The following is an 8,777-nucleotide window of genomic DNA, read 5'->3' on the forward strand; positions in this document are numbered from 1 at the left end:
TCTTCTAGCGCATGCGCTACTTCTGTCTCTTCTTCGAATGCATGTATCAATATAGTCGGACTGACACCGTCAGAAAGATCACATTACACGAAAAGCCGTTACATTGAGATTACCCGCTATGGACTTAATTTACCTTACCGTCACAGCACCAGCTGGAGCACTCCTTGTATCATATCAGATCGTAAATCGTGGCCTGCAAATCATCTGGGTGCTATGCATTGCCACGTGCTTTTCCCATGCCATCTGCGTGCACTGACCCCTTTCCACCTTCGGGTATAAATAACTCCGATCAATAGATCAGGGCGTTCACTGTTTCTTGACAACCTGGCTGTTCACTTTTGTCGTTCCACTCAAGGACGATACATGGCGCCAGAAGTGGGATGCAATGGAGCAAGTAAGGCAGTCGGAACCCGTGCGTTTGACAACGGACGGAGGACGGAATTGGAAGCTATTTCGTCGGAAGTACGAATTTTTTCTTCGAGCCATGGCATGCGATGACAAACCAAAATCAGAGGCGTCAAAGACGGCCCTGCTGCTCAGCGTTGCGGGTGAGGAAGGCTTGGACGTTTTCAACAACTTCGTGTTCACACGAGAAGAAAGCGAGGAAGACTGCGCTACCGTGATTTCAAAGTTAGAAGTGTTAAGTTGCTGCCCGACATGACAGCCAGTTCGGTGATCGAGATTCATCATCAGCCTGACTACGCCCACTGCAGGGCAAAGGCCTCTCCAATTAACCCTGCCCTTCGCCAGTTGCGGCCACCGTATCCCCGGCACCCTCTTGATCTTATCCGCCCACCTAACTTTCTGCCGCCCCCTGCTATGCTTGCCTTCTCTTGGTATCCACTCAGTTACCCTTAGGGTTGGTTGGTTGGTTGCGACTGAGAGAAGGATGAAAAGGAAAGTGCACGGGCCTGCCAACTGGCTCAAGCCGAGCCACCACCGCTGCCACGTGCAGATAGAAGAGAGTTGAAAGATAAGAGGACAGAGCAAAGACGCGCGTCGCAACAACCGCGTCCGCCGGAACGGACGCTGGCTGAAAAATACAGATACACGGCCGCAGCCCGAAGGCTGCAAACCGAATGCCACAGATATATTAGCTACCAGCGGTTATCTTCCCTTCGCATTACATGCCTTGCCCAAGCCCACTTCTTCCTCTTGATTTCATATAGGATGTCATTAACCCGCGTTTGTTCCCTCATCCACTCCGCCCGCTTCCGATCTCTTAACGTTACACCAATAATTTTCCTTTATTAGCTCGCTGCGTTGTCCTTAGCTTAAGCTGAACCCTCTTTGTTAGCGTCCCCGTTTCTGCTCCATAGGTGAATACCGGTAAGATACAGCGGTTGTAAACTTTTCTCTTGGGGATATGGGTAAACTGCCATCCATGATCTGAGAGAACCTGCCATATGCTCTCCGCCCCATTCTTATTTTTCTAATTATTTCCCTCTCATGATCCAGAGCAGCTGTCACTACCTGCCTTACATAGGCATAATCCCTTACTACTTCTAGCACCACGCCACCCATTGCGAACTGCTGCTCTCTTGCTAGACTGTTGAACATTACTTTCGTTTTCTGCATGTTAATTTTTCCCACAGTTCAGCATTGACGAGTTTTTTCTTTTTGCACGGCTTTATGATTGCAAGCATGTTAAATTTAGCCAGGAATATTCCCAACCTAACGGGCTTGCAGAAAAGGGTGTGCAAATCGTGAAGCGGATTCTGATGAAATCGAAAGCGGCGGTCATCGTATGGCTCGAACATAACAACTGCAAATTCGGGATTAGTGGGCCGGCTGTCTGACACCGGTCCGTAATTTTCGGCTTTATTTTCTCGCTTCAAAGGTTTACCAGTTTTTTTGGAGTGTGTCCTCGACGTGCGACGACCTGGGGGTACCTGGCCGCCAGCAAAAGCACGTCAAGCGACCTCCTCGGCGCTGTGCGCCGTATCAACGCCGACACGGAACATCACCACCAGCTGAACTCCATGCTGCACTGATGGCAGCAACGGCAGCGGCGGGTCCAGCGGCCCCTGTAGTTGCGGCTACAGACCAGGGCCCGGCAAACAAGAGACTGCGCGACGACCAAGCCAGCAACGAGCCTCTGACCGACCATCCAGAGGACATGGATCAAGCATCATTCACAGTTGTATCGTACAAGAAAAAGAGAGCTACCGGTGTTCCTGTCGTCTTTAGGCCCACCGAGGAAGGAGGAAGCCTATGGAAAGCCAACCCCAACATTGTGGCTTCGGCGGTTGTAGCATCGGCTCAAGAAAAAGTCCTCAGCCATCGCATTCACAAGGATGGGAGCCTGATGGTTACAGTATCGACGCTGCCCGCCGCCAACCGTCTGCTCACGGTAACTAAGCTGGCTGGAGTGGCTGTAGAGGCCCGAGTCCCATACTCTTACATGGCAAGCTATGGCAAAATACAAGATGTACCTGTCACCTACACAGACGAAGACCTGCACGAATATCTACGCGACCAAGGTGTCCTGTCAGCGAGGAGGCTAACAGCCTACACTCCTGAGGATGGTGGAAAGATCAAAGAGGTACGCCGTCGCGCAGTTATATTGGAATTCGCAAAAGATGCGCCGCTACCAAAACGAGTAACGCTTGGGTTCTGTAGTTACCCTGTAACTGAATACGTCGGAGCAGCAACTCAATGCTATAAATGTCAGAGGCATGGCCACATATCAAGACACTGTAACGGCCCCGTGCGCTGGAAAGTCTGTGCTGGCCCCCACTCGCACAAAGAATGCACTTCGAGAGCGCAACCTAAATGCGCTAACTGCGGTGGCCCACACCCTGCTTCCTATGGAGGGTGTTATAAAAAGAAAGCAGCCACAGTTGCTCGCACGGCAGAGCAAACACAAGGGAAACCCCCTAAGCGCCATGAACCACCACCTAACCCCGACGTGGTTTTCACGCCTACGGCAGCTCTTTCCGAGAAGCAGTCAACACAGCGTGGCAGAGCAGCTGACAAGACCTACGCAGATGCGGTAAAAAAGAAGCGTGCGAAGTCTGTTGGTTCTTCTCCTTCATCAAAGCTGCTGCAACGCACTGCACAAGACTCGACAAACAGCGGCGCTCGCTCTGAGCCTAAGGCGCCACAACATGGCAGGAAGATCAGCGGCAGACAGCAAACCGGAAGCTCTGAACAAGATGTCACATGCCTATTGATTCCGATGCTGTTTGCAGCCATCAAAGCTCTTATCCGTGCAAACCCCTCGTCAGGAGGACTCCCAGAAGTAGAAGCTGTCCTTGCAATGGAGCCGTTGGTGTCGGTCTCCTACGCTCCACAGGGGCGTAATACCACACTTCAGTAATCATGGCTTCCACAGCGAGAACTTCACCGCAGCTGACAATCAACAACATCTTTCGTACATGCACCATTTTCCAGTGGAACGCTCGCGGGCTACGCTCTAAACTCTCAGATTTCCGACAGCTCGTGCGAGCGTACCGCTTCCCCTTCATAGTCATCTGTGAATCACGCGTCGAGGAAACTTTCCGACTCCAAGGATACTATTTCCATCATTCACAACGACCAGATAACGTCAGCAGATTGCTGATAGGCTTTCGCAAGGATATCCCGGCCTCGCCGGTTGATGTCCCGCCTCACAGCGACAATGAATACGTGTGCGCTGTCACAGTTATTGCCGGACAACAGTACACTCTGATTGGAGTATATCTTGAGCCAGGCACGCCATTTGATGCTTTGAGACTTGAAAATTTGATATCAAAGACGCCCTCTCCGCATATTATTTGCGGAGACTTCAATGCTCATAATGAAATTTGGGGCAGCTCACATACATGTGCCCGAGGTGCCAAGCTTGCAAAACTTCTCTCCAAGCATTCAGTTCAGCCATTAAATGACGGCAGCATCACCTACCTCCGAGGCGCGACGACTACCAGCAGCATCGACGTGACATTTGTCACAAGTTCATTCGCCCACAACTTTGGCTGGTGCACTGATTTGGAGACACGCGGAAGCGACCATTACCCAATCCTCATATCGGCTTTCCATGCGCTGAGGAACCCAAACAAATTGCTTATAAAATCTACAGACTGGGACGCATACAAGGACGCTGTAAGCAAAGGAGTTACTGCGGCAACTCGAAATGAGGAATTAGCATCGACAATGGCGTATTGCCTGAGAGCGAGTACACAAATTACAGCTAAAAATGATAACCTACCTTCAAATGATGACACATTCCAAAGGCTTTGCGCTATACGCAGGCGAGCTGAAAGGAAAGCTCTGCGCACAAAAAGCCTCGATGACCTACGTGCATGCCGACGGGCACAACGTCACATTCGACGCTACATGGATAAACTGAGTCGGTAAAAGTGGCGTGACTTTTGTTCTACGCTGGATGTGCGCCAACCAGTAACCAACATTTGGCGGATAGTTAGAGGTATGCGCACGCCACTTCAACAACTCCACCCCTTCGCTGCACTCTCCCTTCACGAACAAAAATCTATAAAAGAAGTCTCAGAAGAATACTGCAGGCTACTGTCGACAGGGTCAGGGCATTCGACACTCTCTGCAGATGGTCAAACAGGCATCCCAAAGGCGGCAGTGCCAGCGTTAGACCTGCCTTTCACAATGGAAGAACTATCCACAGCTATCGCGGAGACAAACAGACACACGTCTCCGGGTCATGATGAGGTGACCTATGACGCCATTGCTAAGCTACCCCACACCTCCCGTCTTCGACTCCTGGAGTATTACAATTCTTCCTGGATGGCTGGTGAGGTCCCCACGGAATGGAAGCTGGCAAAAATTGTGCCCGTTTTGAAGCCCTGTAAGCAGCCAACAAGCTACGCATCATTCCGGCCCATTGCCCTACTGAGCTGCGTAGGTAAGCTCATGGAGCGCATGATCTCCAAGCGCATAATTTGGTTCCTAGAAAGCCGAAATGAGTTCCCCCAAGAAATGAACGGGTTCCGTCAAAACAGGTCGGCGACTGACAATATCATCGCCCTCGTCTCATCACTTGAGGAGTACCTTCATGCTGGGTACATCCCGACAGCCGTTTTCCTAGACATCAAGGCCGCCTTTGACTCTGTCTTTCACCATGCAATTCTCGCAGCCTTTGGCAGTCTTGGCCTTGGAGGAAGGCTATACAAGTGGATTGGGCATTATTTAAAAGAACGGCAAATTTTTATGACCACTCCAGACGGTCCAACTCGCTTTCACGCAGTGGAGAGGGGCGTACCGCAGGGAGCGGTGCTCAGCCCTCTCTTGTTCAATATTGTCCTTATTCACATAACAAGAAACCTTCCGCGAGGGGTCCGCATAACAATTTATGCTGATGATATCTGCATCTGGACCGCATCATGCTCGCGCTATATCACCCAGCAACGTCTACAGAGAGCGCTATTGCACGTTTCGATGTACCTGGCTTCCAGAGGTCTTCGTCTATCGCCAGAAAAGAGTGTTGCAATGGCGTTTACAAGAAAAACGATGACCCGATATCCGCTGCTCCTAGGTGGACGATCGCTGCCATATGTACGATCTCAGCGATTCCTGGGTGTTGTAATCGACTACAATCTGTCATGGTCACCTCAGATCAAAAAACTCCGCCAGAGGATTACTGCAGCATCGCAAGTGTTCAGGTTCATGGCGGGAACAAGGTGGGGTAGCAACTGCCGATCAATGCTTCTGCTTGAAAAAGCCTACGTGGAAGGAACCTTGCGCTACTGTCTACCAGTGCTTCAAAGATTATCTACATCAAGCAATAAGACCCTCAATGCCGCACGGAACAACTGCCTGCGAATATGTCTTGGCCTCCCAAAAGGTTCCTCTGCGTCAGGAACAGTAGCGGAGGCAGGATGTCTCCCACTAGAGGTGATTGCCGCCCAGGAAACTATGCGTACCCATCTCCGCCATGTCCTGCAAGGGAAGAAGCACTTCCTACACCGCGTCCATCTAACTCACAGCAACTCTAGCTTTGGCCAGGCAGTACAGCTCCTGCCCCTTCCTACTATTAATCAGCCAGAGAAGCTACTACCTCTGGCCTTTCCTCCATGGACACTCTCTCCTCTAAAGGTGAAGAAGTCTGTTCCAGGTGTGAATGCAAAGAGCCTCATGCCACAGGCAGCGCTTCTGCAAACTACTCTCGCCTACTTATCGGAGGAATATATGCAGCACATCCATATCTTCACCGATGGTTCAACTACTAAAGAAACCTCTTCTTGTGGCCTTTATGTGCCCTCAACAGACCATGCCCTTTCTTACCGGCTGCAGCGGAGGGCATCCTCTACGACAGCTGAGCTTCACGGCATTAAGGAAGCTGTTTCTTACATCCTGCGCCGAACCGCCGGCCGTTGGGTTATCTTCACCGATTCAAAAGCATCGCTGCAGATCCTGGCCAACCTGCTGAAGAAAACGAATCACCAGCCAGTTTCCCTCGACATCGGGTATATACATCATTTAGCTATTGCCGCAGGCCACTGCATAACATTTCAGTGGGTACCTGCTCACTGTGGCATTCTGGCTAATGAAAAAGCAGATGAAGCGGCTCGAAAGGGCCATCAACATCGGAGATACATTCGAACTTTTTTCACGAAATTGGATGCGTCCCAAATGGCTAAAAGTTTTGCCTACGAAGAAACGTATCGGCTTTGGAGTTTGCCGACACATCAGTACCAATTTCTTCACTCAATCGACCCACATCTTAGATCAAGACTCTCACCCAGAAGTCCTCGACAACTGGAAACACTTTATCACCGACTTCGTCTGAATTCTGCATATACAAACCGCTTGCGATACCGTTTTGGACAAACGAACAGTCCGCATTGTGACAATTGTGCCGCGATAGAAACTGTGGAACATATCCTACTTGTGTGCCCTGCGTATGCTAACGAGCGTGCGTACTATGAACATTGCATGCAGAAGCTCTGCCCAGTGCCCCTAACAATGGACAAAGTTTTAGGTCCCTTAGCCTGCTTCAGGCAACAGAGACTTGCAATGAACTTTCTTTTTTCATATTTACAAGCCATTGGACATCTAGATAAGCTCTAAATTCACTTGCACGTTACCTTCATGCATTCTTCATGCAGTGAACTTCGTCAGCCCATTTGTCGGACTATGCGCTCCATCATTCCATAGGTTATATCAAAACTCGCCATTGCATCCTTAGTACCCATTTCATGGCCGCATTTTATCTTCGTTTTTTTTTCTTTTACCTCTTCCACGCTGCTCTTTTTCTCCCAAATTCCCCTTCCTACGCAGAGTAGCATGCCAGCGATTTTTAAACGCCGGCTAAATTCTCTGCATTTCATTAAAGAGTCTCTCTCTCTCTCTCGAAAGCGGCAAATGAGTGTTTCTGGATGGACATGTTGAATTACAGGGCCAGTCCCACCGAAGATGGCCGGTCTCCAGGCGAGCTGCTGCAAGGGAGGCGGCTGCGCACACCAGTGCCGGACTTCAATCCCATGCCGGTGATACAGGTGAAGACACGCAGCCGGATAAGTCGCAAGGAGTGCGCTGTACCTCGCCTCAGCAACGACTTGGTGCGTTTGAATGGAAAGTCCTGGGCACGGAAAGAAAACGTGATTGGACCGGTCCGGCCACGAGCCTTTTATGTGCGCACAGAAAACGGTGCTGCTCTTCGGCGCAACCGGCGGCACCTTTTGGCAAAGGAACGGTGTAATATCAGTTCGTCACAAGGGCTGGAGACAACAGTCACTGTGCCTACACCGACAACACCGACGCTCTCGTTGCAGCATAAAGAGGCATTGGCAACGGGCAATCCGGCTTAAATAACTCAGCGGCCATCGGTCCAACCACCGCGAAGGACGACACAACAAATGCGGCCACCGGAGCGTCTGCGTTACTACCAGCGATTCCGGCAGACAAGCCAACGATGTCGAGTTTGGTGCTGAACAGTTGAGCCGGAGGATGTATCATACCAGATCGTGGTCTGCAAGTTATCTGGGTACTGATGTGCTCGGGGATCGGGACCAGGGTCTTCACCGCATTAGGGCGAAGCAAGCAGACTACGGAGAGAAGCCTTCGGGAGGAATAGCAAGCTTGAAGGTTTATTTTACATCATGTACAGTAGCAAGGAGACCAAAGTCAGAAAATGGGGGAGGATCCCTGGCACCCCACAGATTGCTACTTAAATGCAGTTCACATTCCCCAGGCACCCGGCTAGGGAATCTGATGTCTGGTTGAGCGTCCAATGGGCCGCCAGCGTCTTCCTAGGCTCCGCCCTCCTCACGTGGCCACGCACACCGCACAGACACACAGGCAAGGAGGAACTTGGCGTCTCTCAGTCGCGAACTGTTGGTTTTCCGCGGGCCGACCAGGCCCAAAGGTCGTTGCTGCTGTGTGATGACCTTGATTGATGGGGACGCGAGCGCTGACCGCTCACCGGTGACCTCTTCAGTTCGGTGGGAGGGACAAATCAGCCGTGTCGCCTCTCCGCTTTGTCGGCTCCTCAGGGCGCACGCGGGCACTGAGTTGGCGGCGCCGTCGCCCCGCCGTCGTCTCCACTGGGTCTCGTCCGTCGGTCCACGGCAGTCCGGGAGAAGCGCCGCACTCAGCCTCCCCGGCGAAGGGGATTATAGACGCCTTTGTGTACGCCGACGCCGTTGCCAGTAGCTGCCCCACGCAGTGTCTCTTTTGTCTTCCCCGAGCAGCAGCACTTCGGCCAAAGTGGCCTGATGGCGCCCGATTGGCTCGCCTGTTTCCGCTGCCAGTCCCCAGGAGCGCAGTCCGGCAACAGAGCCGCATTCAGCATCGCCGGCGAAGGGGATTAGAGCCTTTGTCCACGC

General features: G+C 51.6%; 1 pseudogene; it reads left to right on the forward strand.

The window, feature by feature from the left end:
• Positions 1–385: 385 nt before the first annotated feature.
• On the forward strand, positions 386–8,156 carry LOC149331171 (uncharacterized; annotated as a pseudogene).
• The last annotated feature ends 621 nt before the right edge of the window (positions 8,157–8,777 follow it).

The sequence above is a fragment of the Amblyomma mixtum genome, chromosome 8 (genome assembly GCF_055824585.1).
Source record: "Amblyomma mixtum isolate Tamu chromosome 8, ASM5582458v1, whole genome shotgun sequence".
Taxonomy (NCBI): Eukaryota; Metazoa; Arthropoda; class Arachnida; order Ixodida; family Ixodidae; genus Amblyomma; species Amblyomma mixtum.